This window comes from Schistocerca nitens, chromosome 5 (genome assembly GCF_023898315.1).
Source record: "Schistocerca nitens isolate TAMUIC-IGC-003100 chromosome 5, iqSchNite1.1, whole genome shotgun sequence".
Lineage (NCBI taxonomy): Eukaryota > Metazoa > Arthropoda > Insecta > Orthoptera > Acrididae > Schistocerca > Schistocerca nitens.
Genome location: NC_064618.1, coordinates 85,075,755 through 85,092,752, shown reverse-complemented (window position 1 = coordinate 85,092,752; position 16,998 = coordinate 85,075,755). Strand labels below are relative to the sequence as shown.

Here is a 16,998-nt window from a genome sequence, read left to right as displayed (position 1 = left end):
CATGGATTGCCAGTTAGTTCCAAGTGATGACCCATGTTTCATCACTTGTGACAATTTTCGACAAAAAATTGCCACTATCAGCCTCGTAAAGCGCAAGTAATTCCCCACAGATGGTCCTTCGTTGCTCTTTATGGTCTTCTATTAGGTGAGTACACGCCTTTGAGTACCAGCTGGCGGACGAATGTGTCAGCACTACCAACAGAGGCGTTCAGTACAGCAGCGACATGTTTCATTGTGATCCGTTGATAACCTCGAATGAGAGTGTCCGGCCGGCATGTCGTTGGAATAAAAAAAAAAAGAAAAAGGTTCAAATGGCTCTGAGCACTATGGGACTTAACATCTGAGGCCATCAGTCACCTAAAACTTAGAACTTCTTAAACCTAACTAAAAACTAAAAAAAAGAAAAAGGTTCAAATGGCTCTGAGCACTATGGGACTTAACATCTGAGGCCATCAGTCACCTAAAACTTAGAACTTCTTAAACCTAACTAAGCTAAGCACACACATCCATGCCCGAGGCAGGATTCGAACCTGCGACCGTAGCAGTCGCGCGGTTCCGGACGGAAGCGCCTAGAACCGCTCGGCCACAACGGCCGGCGGCACGCACGTGATCAGACAGATTTGCGCGACCTTCTTGCGATGATCACAGACGCCTCGCCCAACGACTCACCGTGCTTTTGTTCACTGTCAGGTCTCCGTAAACATTCTGCAAGCGCCTTTGAATAACTTAGATGCTGCGGTTCTCCTCCAAATTCAATGACAGCTCTTAGCTTGGAACACACATCATGAAATTATACGAACTGAAGTAGGAATATTCCACGATGCCCCACGACAAATTCCGCATTTTTTCAGCGGAAAAAATGTTTGGTATTACTTTTTTAACGCCCTCGTAAATGAAATGCAGTTACGCATCTTACTTCTTCTATTTATTTGGCATCCTCAGTGGCCTGTAACATAGGTTTGTTTCTATATTACTATATAGGATGACTCAGCTGTCCCTACCGATGGGTTTTATGCAATCCGCAACTCCTTCAGATTCCATGCACAAGCTTTTCATATTTTTTCTCTTACTATGCACAACCTATTAGTACTACAAAAAAATTCACAGTATCTTTTTGTAGGAAATTTAATCTAGTTGAACTTTTTATGGGATACGTTTTCGCTATAGACCACAGTTTTCGTATTATTTAAGAAAAATGTAAAAAAGTGTCTTCCAAACGCGGTTTTCTTCAATAACTCGAAAACTGTGGCCCCAGCGATAAGGTATCGCAGTACAAAACTTAACCACGTTAAGTTACCACAAAAAAGTCCTGCTCATTTTTTCTTTAGGTCTAGTAGTTTGCACGTAGCGAGCGGTACAATATGAAAATCTCATGTGTGTTTTATGAGGACGTTATGGGTAGCATAAAACATGTCAGTAGTGGCAGCCGAACCCGCCAGTGTAATAAATGCATTATGAACTAGTTACAAATATGTTGATATGTTACGTCTTCTCGTGTCACTCTCTTGTTTTTCAGGCTACAAATAACTTTTGAAACACAAATTTTGTGAGGTTAAATGAACATACTTGGCACTACTACATAATGCATTTATAAAACATACAAGCATGTATTACAGGCCACTGAAGATCTTCATAAATAAAACAGGCGAAACGTGTATGGCAAAAACGAATTGCCCTTCAGAAAAAAATGCATAGACGGAACATATCTCCTTGAAAGACGTTTATAACTTTTCACTCCCTGTATTTTAGCATTGCTACTTTCAGGATTTTAATGCGTGTGTTCCAGGCTACACAGCACAAGCTTTGTCTTAAACAACACATGCTCTAAACGCTGGTTTCTTTTTTTTTTTTTTACCTGAGGTCACCATCTATAAATTTTTCTGTTCTTCCATAAGTAATTCGTGGCATTATTTTGCAACCATAACTTACTAAACGGGAGGCTAGATAATGTTCACACCTGTCAGCAGCTGCTTTCTGTACTGTTGTTGCTTCGTTGCCGACTAATATTACAGTAATTTCCCTCCTTTTGCAGATGGTTCAAATGGTCCTGAGCACTAGGGGACTCAACAGCTGAGGTCATCAGTCCCCTACTAAGTTCTAGGGGACCTAACTAACCTTAGGACATCACACACATCCATGCCCGAGGCAGGATTCGAACCTGTGACCGCAGCGATCGCGCGGTTCCAGATTGTAACACCTAGAACCGCTCGGCCACCCAGGCCGGCCTCCTTTTCCACGTTCGGCTTTATACTGAATGAGAATGAAAAGTTGACGACTATGGTAAACCTTTGATGCTATCTGTCGTACGACTGAAAAACATATCTTTCCAGGCTCCAGCTTAAAATAAGAAATTATAATGTGTTTCTCAGAATTAATTTCCGCCTTTATATATCGTGTGGCGGTAAACCGGAGTCCCAGACTGCACTCCCCAAGCGGGAACGCCGCCTGTCGGGACCCACCCCGCTCCCCCTGTTTTCCGGAGCTGCGGCTGATAGCCAGGAACAGGTTCCGTAAACAAGATAAAGCCGCTGGCGACGAGGAAGGCGCAAACAAACAAACTAACAAATACGTCGGGTTAGCTTTCAGAGCGGAAGGCCGGCTCGTTACTGAAGAAAGGGGACCGAGATATTCAGAGTCGACAGATACTTAGATGTCCATTTTCATTAATTTTGTATCGAAATCGAAATTCCATAGAATCTTCGTCATTGAAGAGGTTTGGGTACAATCATAAGGTTATGATTTTTTTGCCTTCTTTTGTATTAATCCATTATCAATTTTAAAATGATCATTTGTCCTGAACAGCTTCTCCAGAGTCTGAACCCTCCTTGGTATTCTCCTACTTCCATTTCACGCAGATCTCTGCAACGATTGTATACAATTCTTGACATAACTTTCAAATGGTTCAAACGGCTCTGAGCACTATGGGACTCAACTGCTGAGGTCATTAGTCCCCTAGAACTTAGAACTAGTTAAACCTAACTAACCTAAGGACATCACAAACAGCCATGCCCGAGGCAGGATTCGAACCTGCGACCGTAGCGGTCTTGCGGCTCCAGACTGCAGCGCCTTTAACCGCACGGCCACTTCGGCCGGCCCTGACATAACTTTACACGTGATATCCTAAAGGGAAATACTTCTATAGTTCGAGGTCTGTTGTAGATTTCATCCAGCTGACAATTATGGTGTATCCTCCATTCTCCAGTGATTCAATTTTATGACATTTTAATTAGTGACCAGTCCGGTCTGGGATAACTAGAAATGAAGTGAGAAGTTTGCAGGCAACATGAATCTATGGTTGAAATACTACATTGATTTACTTTGGCTCTCCTTCTTTCTGATAAGGCCTCGTAAGGGAGTTGAATACATGATGGATTTTAAATGTACCCAAAGGAAAATAAATCTCCCTGGACCCATCCCCCTTGTTCGGATACTGGTTGAGAAGATATTGGCGAAATATCCGTGTAAAGCGAGGTTGTGCACTATCGTACATAAACCACATTCGTTGGATGACGTCTAGAGCTACATCATGAAGTAAATGAAAAAGCTCGTGTCTGAGAAACTGAAGATACGTTTTCCAGTAAGACGTTACAGAAAGAAGTAAGGGTCAGTGAGATGATCGTGAATGATTCCACCCAATACATTCTGCCTAAACCTCTTGTCGCTCATAGCTTCATAAATGAATAAGACACATGCTAAGAAATGCAGGAAAACAGTGCGCTGCCCTAAGATGCGTTGACAGAAAGTTCTAATTGGCTGAAAATCTGCCTCATTTAATGCTTGCAGCTGTACAGAAGATTTTTACGCAGATTTTTCTAGATCGTTATGTGATGAACTCGTTCCCTTTTCCCAGTTTTCCTTGTGCTGGTTTGTAATATGGAGACTTTTTGAAGCCATAAAATGGGTTTGGTGCTGCCACAATGCTTCTTGGGTAGCATCTCTCATTTTCTTGATTCATCTCAATTAAACATTGCTGGCTTTCTCTAGGTATTGAACGTATTCTCGTTTAGTTTTCATTGTGCTTCCCTAATACAAGCACAGAGACAGTGGCCGAATGAGAAGGCTTACGACACTGCGATCGGGGAGAGTCTCGGTGATGGTAATTGCCTTGCAGACGGCTTGACTGCACGGTAGCAACTAACGTGTCTGCTGCAACCTTCCTATCACGAAATATCGTAGGCCGGGTGAGAAGCAAGCTGCTTGTGGTTTTTTCTAGCCATATATATTTATTTAAATTATTAACAACGATACATTAAAAAATATTTCTATTAACCTATTATATTCCTATAGTTGGTTAACATTACTGTCGTTTTATAGGCTCTCGTTTGTATATTCTTTTCTTTTTCGTTTTTCTCTTATTGTTGTTCCTTGAACCCTTTTACATGGTGATTTGTCGTCTTTTTTTGGGTAAACCTTGCAGGACAGGCATAATAATTTATATCTAGCATCGGCACAGTGATTTTCAGTTCAAATTTGTGTGTCATGCACAGGCACATTGTGCATGCTGGTTTGAGCTCTTCCTCTAGTTAGCACTGTTAGGTGGGACAGTATGAGGGAGAACATCAGCATGACAGATGGAGCAGAAGTGAAAGAAATTTTTTTTATATATACTACAGATTATACATAAATTGAAGAAGAGAGAAAAAATATGTCATATTATATAAGAGAAGCAGAGAGAAAAGTGTGAGTAACAATATAAATTTTGTAGGGACATAGTAAAGGAAATCAGTCAAAAAAAGTAAAAATAATGAAAACATCAGTGTTAGTACTATTGGGCATACTTTTGACTCTGATTTGGGTGTGAGCATGGCAGACGTGTGGGCAGCACATGTCGCGGGAACGGATAAACACCGATGGCCTTTGGAATCCACAGATCTTACTCGTTGTGGGAGAAGACCACTAGGTAGTTCAAAGAAACCTGGAGAGATGCAATTCATGAGGACACGCGGCAGATCAGCATAGAGGGTGACTGGCGTTCAAAGGCACAGAACAGAATCCAGTGGAAGAGGAACCTTGTAGCTGCATGCAGTCCTGTGGGCCTCATCGTTTAAAGTAAAGTAAAGCAAGTTTGATGTCAATAATAAATCACTTAGGTTTGTGACAAATGTTTTTATAAACCCAGTATTTTTAATATAAACAATTCTGAAAAATTTTTGCACCATCCTCATGCCTTGCTTACTTTTCTTTCTTTTTTTACATGAAACGTCTTTCTGAATACTCTTTTGATCACTTAAAATCGCTGCTTACAGCAACATCTGAATAGGAGACAAAGGTAAATCTGCATTCCGAGTGCAGTTCAGTAGATCACTGTCTCTCCAATATTCATCTGAGCGGAGCGGCCCTTGCGCACTATTCAGTTTGCCACCGTGCCTCCAAGGGTCATTTCCGACTTACTCTGTGCGAGCGTTGTCTCTTTGTGGCAAGAAATGCTGCTAGCACAGCTATAGTTGCCGGCTGACGTGGTATCATTCGAACATTGAACTACTACAGCGACAAACAAAACGCCGAAGATCGGCCTAACGGTGGTCTCCTACAGTCAACAGTAGCAGCTGGCGACAGCTGGTTGCAAGTTATGGATCACGACTGTAACAGACCTGCGCACTGCCCCGCCAATGGGAGGGCTGTGTGACCCACGCAGTATGTAACCATCTCCACACCATCAGTCTGGCCGCTACACACCTACCACGGTATCGAGGCGGGGGGGAATTAAAGCAGTCAGATTGCCTTCACTGATGAGTGTAGGACTTAATCCCCAGGTTAAGCAGGAAAGTGGATGAATAACGTCTGGGTCAGCGTCATGTCTGTCAATAGACTAATCTAGAGGTACTCGCTAGTTCTGAACCCTGACCTGGAAATTAACCCAGAAAAGTCAACACATTTGAAGGATGCCCATTTACCTGTCACTGGAATCTATGTGACGATGCTGCCGCCAGAGAACCTGCCCACTGGGTGTGGGGACAGGATCCAGTCAGGGTCCAGCACACTGAGCTAAAGTCGAGCGCAGGGCATGACAAGAACCTGCTCGTGCTAGTCTACTCTTGTACACGATTCCTCTCACTTCGTTTAACAATCACTGCTGATGGCAGTGCCTTATGTGTTACCTTTACTAAATGTTTTAATAAATGCCCGTTACCTTTACATAAAGGATTGGGTAGCCTGTAATGGCATGGCACTTCTACTGTTTAATCACTCGACCGTGTGATCATGCGGCTAAGCCCCATAGTGAAGTGGCGCAACAGCAGAGCTCCGCGTTGGGCAGCTGCCACAGTGCTGCTTCCGTGTCCACGTGAAGTGCGCGCAGAATCCCTCGGCCGCTAGATGCGCAGACGGCGGAGCACACGTGGGGAGAGTGGTAGTGGTGGGGGTTACGGGCGGGTGCTGTGGGGGAAATGCCGAGCGCTGGAGGGGATGTTCCGTTCTAAACTCAAGCCTAAGCTCACATTTTCTGTACATATTACGTAGGGACCCTGCACGCCCACACTTGCTTGGTGGCCTTCCAAAAAGATCTACTATCACCTCTGCAGCGATTTATTTTCGCCTGGTTTGTTAACCATTGTTATCCGTTTGTAACTTTCAGAGAAGCATCACGAATGGTGAATTTTGAGTAATACTGACACATTTCTCAAGCTGCCATGTTAAAATTTGCTTATTTTGCCAAAATACAGCTGGATTTACAGAGTCGCACAACATTAACATTTTGTGCAGATGCAGCTGCGAAGGAATTCTGAAAAATGCGGTTTATTAAGTGAGAAACTGAGGAATAGGAAGGTCAGTAACTTACGAAAAAGCACATTCTCGGTGCAAAATAAATGTGTAATGTCTTCACTTACGTTGTTCCAAAACCCATAGTATTTCTCATTTCACTATCAATTACCCTTAAAAATTGCATTCTGTCATCGAAAAAGTCTGTAGTTAGTAGAATAAATGGTAGGTACTGAAGTTTTGCATAATTACCATATCGCAAAATACTCTGCTCTTTATGTGCTATTATTTGCCAAAATCTCATTTCGATGTCTCAAACCGTGCATGAAATATGAGGAATGCAGTGGATATTTCACTCTGGTCTTATCCATGGCGTGGCATGGTTACACATAAGTGTGCTACGTCAGATCAGTTATCTTGAGATTGGTGACATATAGAGACCTCTAGCCAAGTCTAAAGAAAAATTCAACATGTTTCCTAAAATTCATATGCCGCAGCATATTGTGTAGTATGTGCCAAACGCAAAATCATAGCCACTTCTATTTTTAATTACAAACTTTTGCTAATTTCTCCCAGTGTCTTGCTCCCACGTAAATATCGTAATAACTATGACCATTAACGAAATAATGGGCACACAATTATGACATATAAAGCTATAAGTACAGTGAAAATGAATTTTTTTTATCAAGTACACTACTGGCCATTAAAATTGCTACACCAAGAAGAAAGGCAGATGATAAACGGATATTCATTGGACAAATATATTATACTAGAACTTATATGTGATTATACACTCCTGGAAATTGAAATAAGAACACCGTGAATTCATTGTCCCAGGAAGGGGAAACTTTATTGACACATTCCTGGGGTCAGATACATCACATGATCACACTGACGGAACCACAGGCACATAGACACAGGCAACAGAGCATGCACAATGTCGGCACTAGTACAGTGTATATCCACCTTTCGCAGCAATGCAGGCTGCTATTCTCCCATGGAGACGATCGTAGAGATGCTGGATGTAGTCCTGTGGAACGGCTTGAATGCCATTTCCACCTGGCGCCTCAGTTGGACCAGCGTTCGTGCTGGACGTGCAGACCGCGTGAGACGACGCTTCATCCAGTCCCAAACATGCTCAATGGGGGACAGATCCGGAGATCTTGCTGGCCAGGGTAGTTGACTTACACCTTCTAGAGCACGTTGGGTGGCACGGGATACATGCGGACGTGCATTGTCCTGTTGGAACAGCAAGTTCCCTTGCCGGTCTAGGAATGGTAGAACGATGGGTTCGATGACGGTTTGGATGTACCGTGCACTATTCAGTGTCCCCTCGACGATCACCAGTGGTGTACGGCCAGTGTAGGAGATCGCTCCCCACACCATGATGCCGGGTGTTGGCCCTGTGTGCCTCGGTCGTATGCAGTCCTGATTGTGGCGCTCACCTGCACGGCGCCAAACACGCATACGACCATCATTGGCACCAAGGCAGAAGCGACTCTCATCGCTGAAGACGACACGTCTCCATTCGTCCCTCCATTCACGCCTGTCGCGACACCACTGGAGGCGGGCTGCACGATGTTGGGGCGTGAGCGGAAGACGGCCTAACGGTGTGCGGGACCGTAGCCCAGCTTCATGGAGACGGTTGCGAATGGTCCTCGCCGATACCCCAGGAGCAACAGTGTCCCTAATTTGCTGGGAAGTGGCGGTGCGGTCCCCTACGGCACTGCGTAGGATCCTACGGTCTTGGCGTGCATCCGTGCGTCGCTGCGGTCCGGTCCCAGGTCGACGGGCACGTGCACCTTCCGCCGACCACTGGCGACAACATCGATGTACTGTGGAGACCTCACGCCCCACGTGTTGAGCAATTCGGCGGTACGTCCACCCGGCCTCCCGCATGCCCACTATACGCCCTCGCTCAAAGTCCGTCAACTGCACATACGGTTCACGTCCACGCTGTCGCGGCATGCTACCAGTGTTAAAGACTGCGATGGAGCTCCGTATGCCACGGCAAACTGGCTGACACTGACGGCGGCGGTGCACAAATGCTGCGCAGCTAGCGCCATTCGACGGCCAACACCGCGGTTCCTGGTGTGTCCGCTGTGCCGTGCGTGTGATCATTGCTTGTACAGCCCTCTCGCAGTGTCCGGAGCAAGTATGGTGGGTCTGACACACCGGTGTCAATGTGTTCTTTTTTCCATTTCCAGGAGTGTATTTTCACGCAATTTGGGTGCATAGATCCTGAGAAATCAGTACCCAGAACAACCACCTCTGGCCGTAATAACGGCCTTGATACGCCTGGGCATTGAGTCAAACAGAGTTTGGATGGTATTGTGACGAGCCAGTTGCTCGCCCACCACTGACCAGACGTTTTCAACTGGTTAGAGATCTGGAGAATGTGCTGGCCAGGGCAGCAGTCGAACATTTTCTGTATCCAGAACGGACCGTACAGGACCTGCAACTTGCGGTCGTGCATTATCCTTCTGAAATGTAGGGTTTCGCAGGGATCGAATGAAGGGTAGAGTCACGGGTCGTAACACATCTGAAATGTAACGTCCACTGTTCAAAGTGCCGTCAATGCGAACAGGAGGTGACCGAGACGTGTAACCAATGGCACCCCATACCATCACGCCGGGTGATATGCCAGTATGGAGATGACGAATACACGCTTCCAATGTGCGTTTACCGCGATGTCGCCAAACACCGATGCGTCCATCATGATGCTGTAAACAGAACCTGGATTCATCCGAAAAAATGACGTTTTGCCATTCGTGCACTCAGGTTCGTCGTTGAGTACACCACCGCAGGCGCTCCTGTCTGTGATGCAGCGTCAAGGGTAACCGCAGCCATGGTCTCCGAGCTGATAGTCCGTGCTGTTGCAAACGTCGTCGAACTGTTCGTGCAGATGGTTTTTGTCTTGCAAACGTCCCCATCTGTTGACCCAGGGATCGAGACGTGGCTGCACGATCCGTTACAGCCATGCGAATAAGATGCCTGTCATCTCGACTGCTAGTGATACGAGGCCGTTGGTATCCAGCACGGCGTTCCGTATGACCCTCCTGAACACACCGATTCCATATTCTGCTAACAGTCATTGGATCTCGACCAACGTGAACAGCAATGTCGCGATACGATAAACCGCAATCGCGTTAGGCTACAATCCGACCTTTATCAAAGTCTGAAACGTGATGGTACGCATTTGTCCTCTTTACACGAGGCATCACAACAACGTTCAACCAGGCAATGCCGGTCAACTGCTGTTTGTGTTTGAGAAATCGGTTGGAAATTTTCCTCATGTCAGCACGTTGTAGGTGTCGCCAACGGCGCCAACCTTGTGTGAATGCTCTGAAAAGCTAATCATTTGCATATGACAGCATCTTCTTCATGTCGGTTAAATTTCGCGTCTGCAATTTTAATGCCAGTAGTGTAGTTTCTGTAAAATCTTTTCAGAAAGATTGCAGGGCGTGCACCTCGAGTCTGTCATCACCAACCGGCCTCCCCTTCCGAACAAACGTATGAACTCGCCCAGCTCTTTGGACGAAAACTGGTCAGTGCGCATCGTCCAACGTATCCTGCGTGGACTATACAGTAAATGGAAATGTCGTGTGACTAGGGCCTCCCATCGGGTAGACCGTTCGCCTGGAGAAAGTCTTTACAGTTGACGACACGTCGGCGACTTGAGTGTCGATGGGGATGAAATAATGATGACAACACAACACACAGTCCCTGAGCAGTGAAAATCTCCGACCCAGCCGGGAATCGAACCCGGGCCGTGCGGTATGACATTTCTTCGCGCTGACCAATTTCTTTCTTTTTTTTTTTTTTTTTAATGTCACACTACATCCGTTAAATTTCGTTTGTTGATCCTTCCACTCAGTTTTTTTATTACAGTGGCCAACCAGCTCCCTGACCGAACACACTGAGGTACCGTCGGCAAACCACCCAGCTACCAGGGGCGGACGACAATACAGTGTAGTGGGGTCAGGGAGCAGCGCGGCCCACGTGTCCGAGGACTACTGAACTTAATCGCTCCGTTAGCTCTGCAAAGTTTCTCGCGCGGTTTTACAAAAGCTAATCGGTGAAAAAACTTGATTTTTGCGTTACTTATAGCCTTATATGTCAGTTTCACGGTGAAGTGCCCGTCATTTAGTTAGTGGTCATAGTTACTGTGATATTTCGCATTTAATTAAGACAGGACACCAAGTTCGAAAACCTCGCAATGAGAAACTGTGGTCGCTATGATCTTGCATTTGGTACATTTTATATTGCAGATTGCTGCACGTGAAATTTACCTAACAGAATGCATTTTTCTTTAGACTTGCGAGGAGGTCTCTAGCTATCTCTAGTGTCGAGAAAATCGATTTTACGTAGCGCAGTAAGTTTCGATTGCGCACGCTCAGCGATAAAGCCAGAATGAAATATTCATAACATCTCTCACATCTCACAAATGGTTTGATACATCGAAACGAGATTTTGGCAAATGGTAGCACGCATAAGTAAGATTATTTTTGCATATGGTTGAGTGATGAAATCTGTCGCTATCAAAGGCTTGTAAATTGACGTACTACAACAGTGCTACATCAATATGTATCAAGTAAAAGATTTATACGGTGCATCCACCCGACCAACGCTAACAGGTACACCAATGGAGACTTTCACCGTTTGTAGTCACAATTGCTCTTATATCCACACAAGTTGCAATAATACTTCCGGATGTCAATTCCCAATTTTGACTGCGTGTCATAACATAATGAGGCACATAGCACAACCCACATGGGCTAATGTAGCCCTGAAGAGCGTTTAGCACTTACACGAGGGTAAGAAACCTTTTCATTCTTACCTATTAAAAAGTTATTTATTTTTAATTTTCAAATTTTTGTCATTTCTGGGAATTTGCTTTCATAGGAAACCGCAACAAAGAGCCTATCATTTTAAAAGTATTTTATTTGTTAATTTTTTGTTAATGAGTTCAATCCACAAACGAGTTTATGAACGCAAATACAGACATATCTAAACAGGCAGCTTCTTCATTTCTGACAGTCCCTCGTTGTGCACAAAGATATCACCGAGAGCAAAGTTTTTAGTTGGGAGAGAGAGTTTGCAGAGGGGAGGCCGGAATTAAAGACAAAAGCCGCGACCACTAGGCACGAATCGTCAGTGAAGAGACCAGCAAACCTGCGGCGTCGCCAAAGTATCACTTTTGATGGAGATTTTGTTGAGTGGAAACTCTGTACAGATGACGATTCCCTCAAAACACATAAACAATTGTAGTGCCATACACCGGTTAAGAAACAGCAGACATGGGTTTCAGTGGGTTCCTCTATTATACAAGCGAAATACCCAACGAAGTACCATCAGGTTCGCTAAAGACTGGTCAAACAGCGTTTCGAACGTGAAGTACGACAAAGGTACGGAGTACGGCTACCAGGTTTTTAAACTAAGAAAACGGGACATTTTGGAAATGATGATCAAAATAGTCCCATCGTGGCATTGTAGGCATATTTTATCTCTATGAGGCCGTCATATACAACTGTACGCTAAAATATACACAAATAAATGTTTCCCGAAATTTTTACATATTGAAACTCTTTTTACGAAATACGTCGAAAATTAACGAGAATTTGTGAATATGCATGGGCAAATACATGCCCATGTAGTGAGCCTTGGTGTTGTCTTCGTATGATCTTCGTCATCATTTTCCTACCCACAGTTAAACAGATGTACTAAATACAATACAAACTGCACACTCAATTGAGATCGAGCTGCATCTCGACACTATGACTGTTGATATTTTTAAAAATATCTGAAACTCGATATATCGATGTTGAAACGGTATGGTTTTCAGTACTCGATATATGAAAAGAAGGTATCCGTGTACCTATATATAGACGAAAAAAATATCGGCGTGCCGGCCTATAAAAGTACTGACTGCACATTGTAAATGTACCGCCGGTTTTAGAGCTGTATATTTAAGTATAGATTTATTATTAGAAATACTGTACATCAAAAAGTTAGCAGTCTGCGTATCCCCCTTAGAGGAAGAACTGAAAGGAAAACGGTGCATGTTCACGGTTGGTGATAATCACTTTGCTAGCAGTGCTAACTGCATGTTAGTGGCACAATAAAAGGTGCCCAGTGGGCCCGTCGTTCGGTTTCGCCACATATCAGATCTATCCGGTACACTTCAAGCCGACTTCCCTGTTTTTACATTTCTGCAGACGCCAGCGACCTGGCAATTGCTGTATCAGAATTGCTTTGTGAAGTTAAACGTCGCAGATTCTGTTGGTAGCGCCAAGTGCCGATTACGTCAGCATTTCCCCTTACACGTCTCTGCCCACCGGAAAGACAAATCTTTTCATTTAGATTTTTGTTCATTATCTTCAGCAACTGTTTTTGAGGAATGCCTATGAGTAGGAATAGCACACTAGCTCCGTTAAAAATTGTTTTTAATGCAAGTGATGTGCCATTTCTTCACATCGGAAATCTCGTTATTTCATTCACACTGCCGCCCCCCCACTCCCCACCCAGTGCGAACGGATTTCTTCTTTTGTGCCACAGTCATAGAAAAAGACTGGATGTGATTGAAGCTCAAAAAGTACTTAAAATCGCTTCGCAGAATGATTGTAAAATTATGTTCTACTACAATTTCAAAAGAACAGTTTCAAATATTGCCAAAATTGTGAAAAAGTATAGTAAAGAATAAAAATATCGGCATCCGATATTACCACTTCGATATTGATATATCGGTTAAAAAAATATTGCGTATATATACCGATATTTTCTGCAAAAAAAAATAGCGATATATCCTTATGTGGTTGTTTTATCAACAGCCCTATTCCACAGGCTACCGAAGCACATGACGGAAGTTTCGTTACTGATGACTGAAGTTTGCCAACATGAAAAAGAGTTAATTCAAAGGTTATAAACTGGAAATATCGACTGAGGATTTGGGAACGATAAACTTTGAATGATACAGAATGGTAGCACAAATAAACAAATAAAACTTCATGAAACACGAGTGAAAACGTTATCAAATACGTGAAATATGTGAGGTGGGTAAAATACGGAAAAACCCGTAAATTGCTGGAGACCTGCCGAAAATACACGAGACAGGGGACAGTGCGAGTAAAATACTGAAGACGCCGTAAAATACGGGAAACGTGACAACCCCAGAACGGAAGCCCTGCGTTCGCATCTCCAGAAGTCACGAGGCGGTCGCTTCTGCTGGGAACCCGACGTCTGCAAACCCGTTTGCCGGCCGACTTTTCTCACGAACAGCGCCGCCGCCTCCTTCTCAACGTACACACATACGTCTGTCCGGACTGCGCGTACATCAGCAGCCTCACAGAGCGTGCGGTCGCCAGGCTGTCTTCAACTGTCGCTTCGACAGATCTCGCTTCAATGTCGTCGTTAAAATGTTCTGTCTGGAACGCAGTAATGCGCTTATTGACAGTCGAGTGGAAACGGCCTTATCAGAGAATGTACCGGACTTGTCGCGTATTTATTTGGCCTACTTCCCTTTCAAGCACAGATATTTTATCTCTTATTCTGCAATGCCATTATCGCGCCTAGCACTGGTTTCTCTTCAGGCTTCGTATTTCTTTGAAAGCTGCGCATTTTATACAGCACACACACACACACACACACACGAATACATAAAAACACTGAATTCACTCATAATGTTATCGTAGTGAAGCCAGTCATGGTGTACCACTAGTGACATCAAACTAAAACTAAACTCCTCCCGAACAGGACACTAAGGCCCAACGGTACTGACTGGCCGCCGTGTCATCCTCAGCTCACAGGCGTCACAGGATGCGGATATGGAGGGGTATGTGGTCAGCCCACCGCTCCCCCGACCGTATGTCAGTTTCCGAGATCGGAACCGCTACTTCTCAATCAAGTAGCTCCTCAGTTTGCTTCACAAGGGCTGAGTGCACCTCGCTTGCCAACAGCGCTAGGCATACCGGATGGTCACCCATCCAAGTGCTAGCCCAGCCGACAGCGCTTAACTTCGGTGATCTGACGGGAACCGGTGTTACCACTGCGGCAAGGCCGTTGGCAGTGACACCAAAGTCCCTGCAAAAAAAAAAAAAGTACTATCCAAAGATGGCATTGCGCCCCTCTAACCAGAGTACATTTCAACAACAGTTGAGATCCGCACTGTTGGCTCTCGTATCCATTTCTGATGCCTACGTATACTTTGCAACTACTAATTTCGACTAAAAGATATTGGCTTGATGCTTTCCTGTGGTGTACTCGCAGAAATTAGGCGAAAATTTTTTCAGCATTACTTTTCTGCGTAAATCTGTGTATGTCTTAAGTTAATATTCAGCAACTATGTAATGTGAATGCCCCTTTATAATTGTTCAAGGAAGAAGTACATAAGATAGGAATTACACAATGACATCAATTGTTATCAAGTCTGTTGTGTACATAATTCCACATACTCAGCGTGTACACAACTTTCCCACTAGAGCGCGCCCCGCTAAGCACAACAGCACAGGCACAGCGCTCGTCTGTCTCCACACTACGAGATGGCGCTGCCATAGAGACGGACCAAATTCTGCTTCCGCCGATCCGCATATTAATATGTAACACAGCCAATGAGATTGCTGCTAACGTAGAACCTTTTCTCCTTGCGGACCACACTCACACAGTGATACATGAACGCGGGAGGTATTATAACGAGTGTACAGACCTCCGATTGGTCAGTCTGCATTTGTCTGCATTAGTCTGTACCAGTCTGCATTAGTCTGTACCAGTCTATAGTCAAGTTTCAGTCTGTGCCTAATAAGATTACCACATTCCTGTACATAGCCATGAAGATAAATGTATAGACACTTTTGTCAAGTATTAGAGATATATGTGAGAATAAGATTAATGTACCAATACGAAAGGAACTTCAGATTGTCAGTTGTATATAGCATCCAGAACCAAGTTAAGTAATTTTTATGCTTGTTATTATTTTAATAAATGTGTGTGAAAATTAATCAAGTTCTGTACACCACGACAAGACCACGAGACATATTGCTGACACTTGCCTACTTCGTTAGAGCGACAAGTCAAATAATCTGATGGCGTGTGTACTGAAGGTCTTATAGTACGCACACTACAATGTCCATCTACGAAAGCCTTATCCATCCCTATCCTTACGTTTGCAGTGTAGTTCAAATGTCCATACTGTCTATAAATTGGCTTCAACAATCAAAAGATGGCGAGATTTCTGAAATTAATCCTGGCAGGGTCGCCACAATCTCTGTGATGCTAGGGTCCCATCTCTGGTGACCTACAGTGAAAGGAGTCATTTCATATGATCATGCAAAGTAATTAAAGGAAATGATAATGTTATGTAACAGAAATGTCTTACTGAATGATAATTACTGGGAGGGGGCCAGTAATCAAGCATGACAATATGGCTACCACACCATGCACATATATTGATGATAGGAGGAACCATGTGATCTAGAATAGAAAGAAGTAGTCACTGTATAGTGAGATTGATTGTTGAAAAGCAAAACACCTGAGTTACCCACTGAAATAAATAATGGAACATTTAATACTTGTCAAGGGGTTGTGACGATGAACTATAACATTCGCGCAAGTGGGTTGGCATGATAAAGACAAAGTTATGTGAATAATACACAGATATGACCAATGCCTATAAGCACAGTTAGTAAGTTACAGGAAGAAGATGGAAAAATATATTCAAACACCAATAGCAGCGAGGGCACGTGCCACTCCCCCCCCCCCCTCACAAAGATACTCCGAGAGAGAGTGAATCTCACCATAATCCCAATTTTTACTTACGAGAAGCATGTAAGTGTGAGTTTAAAAAATGCTGAAAGCCTGGAATTAACGGACGTAATTGTAGTGTTATACCTTCTTGTTTCTTTTATTGTCAGAATTTACAGTAAAGAAACAATAAAACATGATGCCGTCTATCATTTCGTAATTGTATAGCAGATAAATGATGTATTTTGTAGGTTTCACTCGCTTTGCAAGTAAAGCTAAATCTTTTACTTTGTGAAAAAGTTGTAAATTTCTAGGGCTGCGTTCAAGATCACACATTCAGATATTTTCGGTAAATGTTTGATGTCTCTGGATTCTTTTCCTATGAAGTAAGAAATAGTACTGCCACGTTTAGATTTTCCATCCCTTTCAGGCTTCTTACTGTCAGTGCGTTTGTTGTTCCATGCGCCTCAACGTTTCGCCAAAGTCCTATTATGCGCAAATAGTACCTTGTGTCCTGTTTGGCGTTTTTATCAGGAACCAGCGTATTTGAGTCGTGATATAACA

At 43.9% G+C, this 16,998-nt stretch overlaps 1 pseudogene; it reads right to left on the bottom strand.

Moving 5' to 3' along the window:
- Window positions 1-14,645: 14,645 nt before the first annotated feature.
- LOC126261329 (5S ribosomal RNA) lies at window positions 14,646-14,762 on the bottom strand (annotated as a pseudogene).
- Between the last annotated feature and the right edge of the window lie 2,236 nt (window positions 14,763-16,998).